Raw genomic sequence first — 11,078 nt, 5'->3', positions numbered from 1 at the left:
AGTGGGCATTTCTTCTTTGCCAAGATAATCCATCCACCTGACAGGTGGGGCATATCAAGAAGCAGATTAAACAGCATGATCATTACACAGGTGAATCTTGTGCTGCGGACAATTAAAGGCCACTCTAAAATATGTTACACAACACAATGCCACAGATGTTTCAAGTTTTGAGGGAGCGTGCAATTGGCATGCTGACTGCAGGAATGTCCACCAGAGCTGTTGCCAGAGAATTTAATGCTTGTTTCTCTACCATAAGCCACCTCCAATGTCGTTTTAGAGATTTTGGCAGTACGTCCAACCGGCCTCACAACCACAGACCACGTGTAACCAGGCTCTCCAGAGGGTAGTGAGGTCTGCACAACGCATCACCGGGGGCAAACTACCTGCCCTCCAGGACACCTACACCACCCGATGTTACAGGAAGGCCATAAAGATCATCAAGGACATCAACCACCCGAGCCACTGCCTGTTCACCCCGCTATCATCCAGAAGGCGAGGTCAGTACAGGTGCATCAAAGCTGGGACCGAGAGACTGAAAAACAGCTTCTATCTCAAGGCCATCAGACTGTTAAACAGCCACCACTAACATTGAGTGGCTGCTGCCACACACACTGACACTGACTCAACTCCAGCCACTTTAATAATGGGAATTGATGGGAAATGATGTAAATATATCACTAGCCACTTTAAACAATGCTACCTTATATAATGTTTACATACCCTACATTATTAATCTCATATGCATACGTATATACTGTACTCTATATCATCGACTGCATCCTTATGTAATACATGTATCACTAGCCACTTTAACTATGCCACTTTGTTTACATACTCATCTCATATGTATATACTGTACTCGATATCAGCTACTGTATCTTGCCTATGCTGCTCTGTACCATCACTCATTCATATATCCTTATGTACATATTCTTTATCCCCTTACACTGTGTATAAGACAGTAGTTTTGGAATTGTTAGTTAGATTACTTGTTGGTTATTACTGCATTGTCGGAACTAGAAGCACAAGCATTTCGCTACACTCGCATTAACATCTGTTAACCATTGTTATGTGACAAATAAAATTTGATTTGATTTGATTTGACCAAGACATTCACCTGTGGGATCGTCTGCAACCAGCCACAGCTGATTAAACTATGGGTTTGCACAACCAAATAATTTCTGCATGAACTGTCAGAAACCATCTTAAGGAAGCTCATCTGCATGCTCGTCATCCTCACCAGGGTCTTGACCTGACTGCAGTTTGGCATCTTAACCAACTTCAGTGGTAAATGCTCACCTTCGATGGCCACTGGCACACTGGAGAAGTGTGCTCTTCACGGATGAATCCCGGTTTCAACTGTACTGGGGAGATGGCAGACAGTGTGTATGGCGTCGTGTGGGCACAGTGCCCCATGGTGGCAGTGGGTTTATGGTACGTGCAGGCATAAGCTACAGACAACGAACACGATTGCATTTTTATAAATGTCCATTTGAATGCACAGAGATACCATGACGAGATCCTGAGGCCCATTGTCGTGCCATTCATCCGCCGCCATCACCTCATGTTTCAGCAGCATAATGCACGGCCACATGTTGCTAGGATCTGTATACAACTCCTGGAAGCTGAAAATGTCCCTGTTCTTCCATGACCTGCATACTAACCAGACATGTCACCCATTGAGCATGAGTTTGGGACGCTCTGGATTGATGCGTCCAACAGCGTGATCCAGTTCCCATTAATATCCATTAATTTAGCACAGCAGAGGAGTGCGACAACATTCCACAGGCCACAATCAACAGCTTTAAAAACTCTATGCGAAGGAGTTTTGTCATGCTGCATGAGGCAAATGGTGGTCACACCAGATTTGATGTTTTTCTGATAAACACCCTTACCTTTTCTGAAAGGTATCTGTGACTGACATATGCGTATCTGCATTCCCAGTCATGTGAAATCCATAGATTAGAGCGTAATGAATTTATTTCAATTGACTGATTTACTTTTATGAACTGTAACTCAGTAAAATCTTTGACATTTTTGCATGTTTCGTTTATATTTTTGTTCAGTGTAAAATCTAATTAAGTACAGTTTTAAACCATTTTTATTATTTAGTGATACAAATTTAATCAACCTGATATTGTTCAACACAAATAAGGAAAAACACAAAGATATTATCGAAGAAGACACTATTTGAATTTCTAAAATATCCAGTAGATGGTGCCAGATTATAACCTGTTGTTGGTTTTCAGTTTTCAATACTAGGTGTCAGAGTTTAATAACCACTCATCCATATGCTTTATGTCTCCCATGACATGGGAAAATATATTTTAGCAACCCAAATGCACAGCTCCTAATGAAGAAACATTGAATCATGTTAATGTGGTTTTTTTTTTGCATAATGTGATGAAAGATGCATCATACCGGCTGTATTTCTCTATTTTGAAAGTTATACATCTTGAAAACATTTTGGGACTATATCAGCAATATCAGCAATGGACTATAACAAAATATTGTTTTTGGGTAGGGTTTTCCTGTATTTCTACTGTGAAATGAGGCCTGCATCTGTGGTACGAAAAACACAAGCATCCTTCCTGTGCACATCAGTTCCTGTGTGCATGTGTGTCTGTCATAGGGCTGTGGTTCTGCTCTGAGGTCACTATAGCCCTTATGCAGATATGAGAGACAAAACATACAGGGAGGAGAGAGTTGATGCAGGGAGTGATACACTAACCCTCCCCACGTGTGACAGCAACATCCATGAAGAGGGCTACTGTAATATACACAGTATGTATATGTTGTAAGTCCTCTCTCACTCACAGTTAAATATACAGTACTGTATGTCCACACACAATATACAGTACACTGTTTGAGTGAGGGTACAGTAAGCATAGGCTACAATCTTATGAAACCTTTCCCTAAAGCTTTACAGGCAAGAGTGAACCAAAGAAATGTCTATATGCTTTTTGTAAAAGGGAATTCTCGCATAAATTTCTCTTCAAACAAGGGTGGGAATAAAAACACTGATGCACCAAGAGAGAGAGAATAAAAACACTGATGCACCCAGAGAGAGAGAATAAAAACACTGATGCACCAAGAGAGAGAGAATAAAAACACTGATGCACCCAGAGAGAGAGAATAAAAACACTGATGCACCCAGAGAGAGAATAAAAACACTGATGCACCCAGAGAGAGAGAATAAAAACACTGATGCACCCAGAGAGAGAGAATAAAAACACTGATGCACCCAGAGAGAGAGAATAAAAACACTGATGCACCCAGAGAGAGAGAATAAAAACACTGATGCACCAAGAGAGAGAGAATAAAAACACTGATGCACCCAGAGAGAGAGAATAAAAACACTGATGCACCCAGAGAGAGAGAATAAAAACACTGATGCACCCAGAGAGAGAGAGAATAAAAACACTGATGCACCCAGAGAGAGAGAGAGAGAATAAAAACACTGATGCACCCAGAGAGAGAATAAAAACACTGATGCACCCAAAGAGAGAGAGAATAAAAACACTGATGCACCCAGAGAGAGAGAATAAAAACACTGATGCACCAAGAGAGAGAGAATAAAAACACTGATGCACCCAGAGAGAGAGAATAAAAACACTGATGCACCCAGAGAGAGAGAGAGAATAAAAACACTGATGCACCCAGAGAGAGAGAGAGAATAAAAACACTGATGCACCCAGAGAGAGAGAATAAAAACACTGATGCACCAAGAGAGAGAATAAAAACACTGATGCACCCAGAGAGAGAGAATAAAAACACTGATGCACCAAGAGAGAGAGAATAAAAACACTGATGCACCCAGAGAGAGAGAATAAAAAAAAACACTGATGCACCCAGAGAGAGAGAATAAAAACACTGATGCACCCTGAGAGAGAGAATAAAAACACTGATGCACCCAGAGAGAGAGAGAGAATAAAAACACTGATGCACCCAAAGAGAGAGAATAAAAACACTGATGCACCAAGAGAGAGAATAAAAACACTGATGCACCCAGAGAGAGAGAATAAAAACACTGATGCACCAAGAGAGAGAGAATAAAAACACTGATGCACCCAGAGAGAGAGAATAAAAACACTGATGCACCCAGAGAGAGAGAATAAAAACACTGATGCACCCAGAGAGAGAGAATAAAAACACTGATGCACCCAGAGAGAGAGAATAAAAACACTGATGCACCAAGAGAGAGAGAATAAAAACACTGATGCACCCAGAGAGAGAGAATAAAAACACTGATGCACCCAGAGAGAGAGAATAAAAACACTGATGCACCCAGAGAGAGAGAGAATAAAAACACTGATGCACCCAGAGAGAGAGAGAATAAAAACACTGATGCACCCAGAGAGAGAGAATAAAAACACTGATGCACCCAGAGAGAGAGAATAAAAACACTGATGCACCCAGAGAGAGAGAATAAAAACACTGATGCACCCAGAGAGAGAGAATAAAAACACTGATGCACCCAGAGAGAGAGAATAAAAACACTGATGCACCCAAAGAGAGAGAATAAAAACACTGATGCACCCAGAGAGAGAGAATAAAAACACTGATGCACCAAGAGAGAGAGAATAAAAACACTGATGCACCCAGAGAGAGAGAATAAAAACACTGATGCACCCAAAGAGAGAGAATAAAAACACTGATGCACCCAGAGAGAGAGAATAAAAACACTGATGCACCCAGAGAGAGAGAATAAAAACACTGATGCACCCAGAGAGAGAGAATAAAAACACTGATGCACCCAGAGAGAGAGAGAGAGAATATAAACACTGATGCACCCAGAGAGAGAGAATAAAAACACTGATGCACCCAAAGAGAGAGAGAATAAAAACACTGATGCACCCAGAGAGAGAGAATAAAAACACTGATGCACCAAAAGAGAGAGAATAAAAACACTGATGCACCAAGAGAGAGAGAATAAAAACACTGATGCACCCAGAGAGAGAGAGAATAAAAACACTGATGCACCCAGAGAGAGAGAGAATAAAAACACTGATGCACCCAGAGAGAGAGAATAAAAACACTGATGCACCAAGAGAGAGAATAAAAACACTGATGCACCCAGAGAGAGAGAATAAAAACACTGATGCACCAAGAGAGAGAGAATAAAAACACTGATGCACCCAGAGAGAGAGAATAAAAACACTGATGCACCCAGAGAGAGAGAATAAAAACACTGATGCACCCAGAGAGAGAGAATAAAAACACTGATGCACCCAGAGAGAGAGAGAGAATAAAAACACTGATGCACCCAAAGAGAGAGAATAAAAACACTGATGCACCAAGAGAGAGAATAAAAACACTGATGCACCCAGAGAGAGAGAATAAAAACACTGATGCACCCAGAGAGAGAGAATAAAAACACTGATGCACCCAGAGAGAGAGAATAAAAACACTGATGCACCCAGAGAGAGAGAATAAAAACACTGATGCACCCAGAGAGAGAGAATAAAAACACTGATGCACCCAGAGAGAGAGAATAAAAACACTGATGCACCCAGAGAGAGAGAATAAAAACACTGATGCACCCAGAGAGAGAGAATAAAAACACTGATGCACCCAGAGAGAGAGAATAAAAACACTGATGCACCCAGAGAGAGAGAATAAAAACACTGATGAGAGAGAGAATAAAAACACTGATGCACCCAGAGAGAGAGAATAAAAACACTGATGCACCCAGAGAGAGAGAATAAAAACACTGATGCACCCAGAGAGAGAGAGAATAAAAACACTGATGCACCCAGAGAGAGAGAATAAAAACACTGATGCACCCAGAGAGAGAGAATAAAAACACTGATGCACCCAGAGAGAGAGAATAAAAACACTGATGCACCCAAAGAGAGAGAATAAAAACACTGATGCACCCAGAGAGAGAGAATAAAAACACTGATGCACCAAGAGAGAGAGAATAAAAACACTGATGCACCCAGAGAGAGAGAATAAAAACACTGATGCACCCAGAGAGAGAATAAAAACACTGATGCACCCAGAGAGAGAATAAAAACACTGATGCACCCAGAGAGAGAGAATAAAAACACTGATGCACCCAGAGAGAGAGAATAAAAACACTGATGCACCCAGAGAGAGAGAATAAAAACACTGATGCACCCAGAGAGAAAAGAAAAAAAAACAGCTATCAATTGCACTTATTATACTGGCAGCCAAAACATTTGTATACCCACCCAAACCATATCTACAACTAGCAGAGTTATGATTAATCGGAGCTCATGCATATTCATCAATTTCTTCGACAAATCTACAGATAAGATAGTGGCAGGAAATGTTATCTAAAGGTTGCGCAATAAAAATATGATCATGTCCAAAAACAAAAAATCACATGACTGTGGAGAAGAGAACTTGATTTAGCAAAACTATCTACATGTCCTCTGTAAATGATTGCAAAACAAAATACAAAAGTTGTTTTTAATATTATGATTTCATATAAAACAACATTCACACCTCAGAGATAGGAAGTCAGTCAATTACATTAAGTATGTGTGGTCTCATACATCTTTGGCATTTTTATATACAAGACTTCACACTATAATTTCAATGAGAAAATGTCCTTTGCTCTTTGTAATTGCTATGCATAAAAAATAAGCAAAATATGTCTTAGTCCCTATTGCTTCTTTTTTATTAAGATGACAGATATAGCCATGGACCAGTGACATGGTTATAATGTCACATAGGTTTAGAGACAATGTATTGTTGCATGTTAACAGCAGAAGTGTGTGATTGGTGTCTGATCTGTTTAAACAACATCCATTATTCAGACACTACACACTCCAGTGGAGATAAGGGCCAGTCCACTAACAATTTAACAAAGTGCCCTTGGTAAGGTGATACCTTGTGTGAGAGAAGAGAGCTGATCACTTTTCCTTCTCCATAGTAACCTGAAGGATAGACACATTCAGAATACATCTATACCTGGGATAGATGTGGTTTTAACGCCATCCATTTATTTAGGTTTAAAAGCGGCCGTTTCAATGACAGTGATACAGGGAAGAGCAATACAACATGTTGATTTCTTATGACATGTGAGCAGTAAAATAAGATCAGTTTTCAAGCATCGAATGACTGACCGATCAAGTCTGTATTGGCATTTCCCTGACACAGGTGGTGAATGCCATCTGAGACGGGCAGGACTCAGGAGACACTCACTGGTATGTGGCATCAGATCACTCCTGCTAAACAACAACATTAGGCTCATATTAAAGGAAGTGGGCCTGGCATTGAAGACTCTCACTACTCTAACTGATAAGGCAGTGGCGGTCCACACAGTCTCACACCAAGTCTCACTAAGGAACATTATAGTAGTACATAGAATGAGCAGCACATGTAATTACTATACTCCTGCCATGACATGTAATCACTATAATCCTACAATGACATGTAATTACTATACTCATGCAATGACATGTAATTACTATACTCCTGCCATGACATCTAAGCACCATACTCCTGCCATGACATGTCATTACTATACTCCTGCCATGACATGTCATTACTATACTCCTACAATGACATGTAATTACTATACTCATGCAATGACATGTAATCACTATAATCCTGCAATGACATGTAATCACTATAATCCTGCCATGACATCTAAGCACCATACTCCTGCCATGACATGTCATTACTATACTCCTGCCATGACATGTCATTACTATACTCCTGCCATGACATGTCATTACTATACTCCTGCCAAGACATGTCATTACTATACTCCTGCCATGACATGTCATTACTATACTCCTGCCATGACATGTCATTACTATACTCCTGCCATGACATGTCATTACTATACTCCTGCCATGACATGTCATTACTATACTCCTGCCATGACATGTAATCACTATAATCCCGCAATGACATGTAATCACTATACTCCTGCCATGACAAGTTATCACTATACTCCTGCCATGACATCTAAGCACCATACTCCTGCCATGACATGTCATCACTATACTCCTGCCATGACATGTAATCACTATACTCCTGCCATGACATGTCATTACTATACTCCTGCCATGACATGTAATCACTATACTCCTGCCATGACATGTAATCACTATACTCCTGCCATGACATGTAATCACTATACTCCTGCCATGACATGTAATCACTATACTCCTGCCATGACATGTCATTACTATACTCCTGCCATGACATGTAATCACTATACTCCTGCCATGACATGTTATCACTATACTCCTGCCATGACATGCCATTACTATACTCCTGCCATGACATGTTATTACTATAGTCCTGCCAAGACGTGTCATTACTATACTCCTGCCATGACATGTCATTACTATACTCCTGCCAAGACATGGCATTACTATACTCCTGCCAAGACATGGCATTACTATACTCCTGCCATGACATGTAATCACTATACTCCTGCCAAGACATGTCATTACTATACTCCCGCCATGACATGTAATCACTATACTCCTGCCATGGCATGCAATTACTATACTCCTGCCATGCCATCTAATCACCATACTCCTGCCATGCCATCTAATCACCATACTCCTGCCATGACATGTCATTACTATACTCCTGCCATGACATGCAATTACTATACTCCTGCCATGCCATCTAATCACCATACTCCTGCCATGACATGTCATTACTATACTCCTGCCATGACATGCAATTACTATACTCCTGCCATGCCATCTAATCACCATACTCCTGCCATGACATGTCATTACTATACTCCTGCCATGACATGCAATTACTATACTCCTACCATGACATGTCATTACTATACTCCTGCCATGACATGCAATTACTATACTCCTGCCATGCCATCTAATCACCATACTCCTGCCATGACATGTCATTACTATACTCCTGCCATGACATGCAATTACTATACTCCTACCATGACATGTCATTACTATACTCCTGCCATGTCATGCAATTACTATACTCCTGCCATGACATGTAATCACTATACTCCTGCCATGACATCTAATCACCATACTCCTGCCATGACATGTCATTACTATACTCCTGCCATGACATGCAATTACTATACTCCTACCATGACATGTCATTACTATACTCCTGCCATGTCATGCAATTACTATACTCCTGCCATGACATGTAATCACTATACTCCTGCCATGACATCTAATCACCATACTCCTGCCATGACATGTCATTACTATACTCCTGCCATGACATGTCATTACTATACTCCAGCCATGACATGTCATCACTATACTCCTGCCATGACATGTTATCACTATACTCCTGCCATGACATGCCATTACTATACTCCTGCCATGACATGTTATTACTATAGTCCTGCCAAGACGTGTCATTACTATACTCCTGCCATGACATGTCATTACTATACTCCTGCCAAGACATGGCATTACTATACTCCTGCCAAGACATGGCATTACTATACTCCTGCCATGACATGTAATCACTATACTCCTGCCAAGACATGTCATTACTATACTCCTGCCATGCCATCTAATCACCATACTCCTGCCATGACATATCATTACTATACTCCTGCCATGACATGTCATTACTATACTCCTGCCATGGCATGCAATTGTCCTGCCATGCCATCTAATCACCATACTCCTGCCATGACATGTCATTACTATACTCCTGCCATGACATGACTATACTCCTGCCATGCCATCTAATCACCATACTCCTGCCATGACATGTCATTACTATACTCCTGCCATGACATGCAATTACTATACTCCTACCATGACATGTCATTACTATACTCCTGCCATGACATGCAATTACTATACTCCTGCCATGCCATCTAATCACCATACTCCTGCCATGACATGTCATTACTATACTCCTGCCATGACATGCAATTACTATACTCCTACCATGACATGTCATTACTATACTCCTGCCATGTCATGCAATTACTATACTCCTGCCATGACATCTAATCACCATACTCCTGCCATGACATCTAATCACCATCTCCTGCCATGACATGTCATTACTATACTCCTGCCATGACATGCAATTACTATACTCCTACCATGACATGTCATTACTATACTCCTGCCATGTCATGCAATTACTATACTCCTGCCATGACATCTAATCACCATACTCCTGCCATGACATCTAATCACCATACTCCTGCCATGACATGTCATTACTATACTCCTACCATGACATGTCATTACTATACTCCTGCCATGGCATGTCATTACTATACTCCTGCCAAGACATGTCATTACTATACTCCAGCCATGGCATGTCATTACTATACTCCAGCCATGGCATGTAATTACTATACTCCTGCCATGACGTCATTACTATACTCCTGCCATGGCATGTCATTACTATACTCCTGCCAAGACATGTCATTACTATACTCCAGCCATGACATGTCATTACTATACTCCTGCCATGGCATGTCATTAATATACTCCATCTAATACTGCATCTGATACGGGCAATTACTTCAAAATGTCCTCTGGCTCTGTCTCTCCCAGCTGATCCTGTCCTCCCTCTCTTCATCTCAGGACTGAATGCAGTTCCTCTTGGAAGGCTTCTTGTGTCCCTTTCCTAGAGGGAAAGGAGAAAAGAATGGATGAGTCAAAAAACAACAACTCCATGTGTGGGACTATTGCAGTTAATATTCAAAGACAAATGAAAACCACAAATGGTAGAATATAACAACATACCGTCATCCTCTCCTTTGTTGAGGGTCATTAGAGACATACTTCTTTGAGGCAGTTTTGAAGGCTTTTTGTTCTTAAATTTCAACAGGGACGGTTTCTCTACCATCTCAAATGAGTCATCAGTGGCAGTGCTATTTGTCTCTGAGACTTTGTGGGTAGAGGAGGGTTTTGAGGGTGTTGAGTGGGTAGGGGAGGGGTTTGGGCGGGTAGGGGAGAGGGTTGGGTGGGTAGGGGAGGGTGTTGAGTGGGTAGGGGAGGGGTTTGGGCGGGTAGGGGAGAGGGTTGGGTGGGTAGGGGAGGGTGTTGAGTGGGTAGAGGAGGGGTTTTGGCGGGTCGGGGAGGGGTTTGAGCGGGTAGGGGAGGGTG

This window comes from Oncorhynchus tshawytscha, linkage group LG27, assembly GCF_018296145.1.
Source record: "Oncorhynchus tshawytscha isolate Ot180627B linkage group LG27, Otsh_v2.0, whole genome shotgun sequence".
Classification (NCBI taxonomy): domain Eukaryota; kingdom Metazoa; phylum Chordata; class Actinopteri; order Salmoniformes; family Salmonidae; genus Oncorhynchus; species Oncorhynchus tshawytscha.
The sequence above is the reverse complement of the archived record's forward strand: the minus strand, read 5'-3'. Positions refer to the sequence as shown.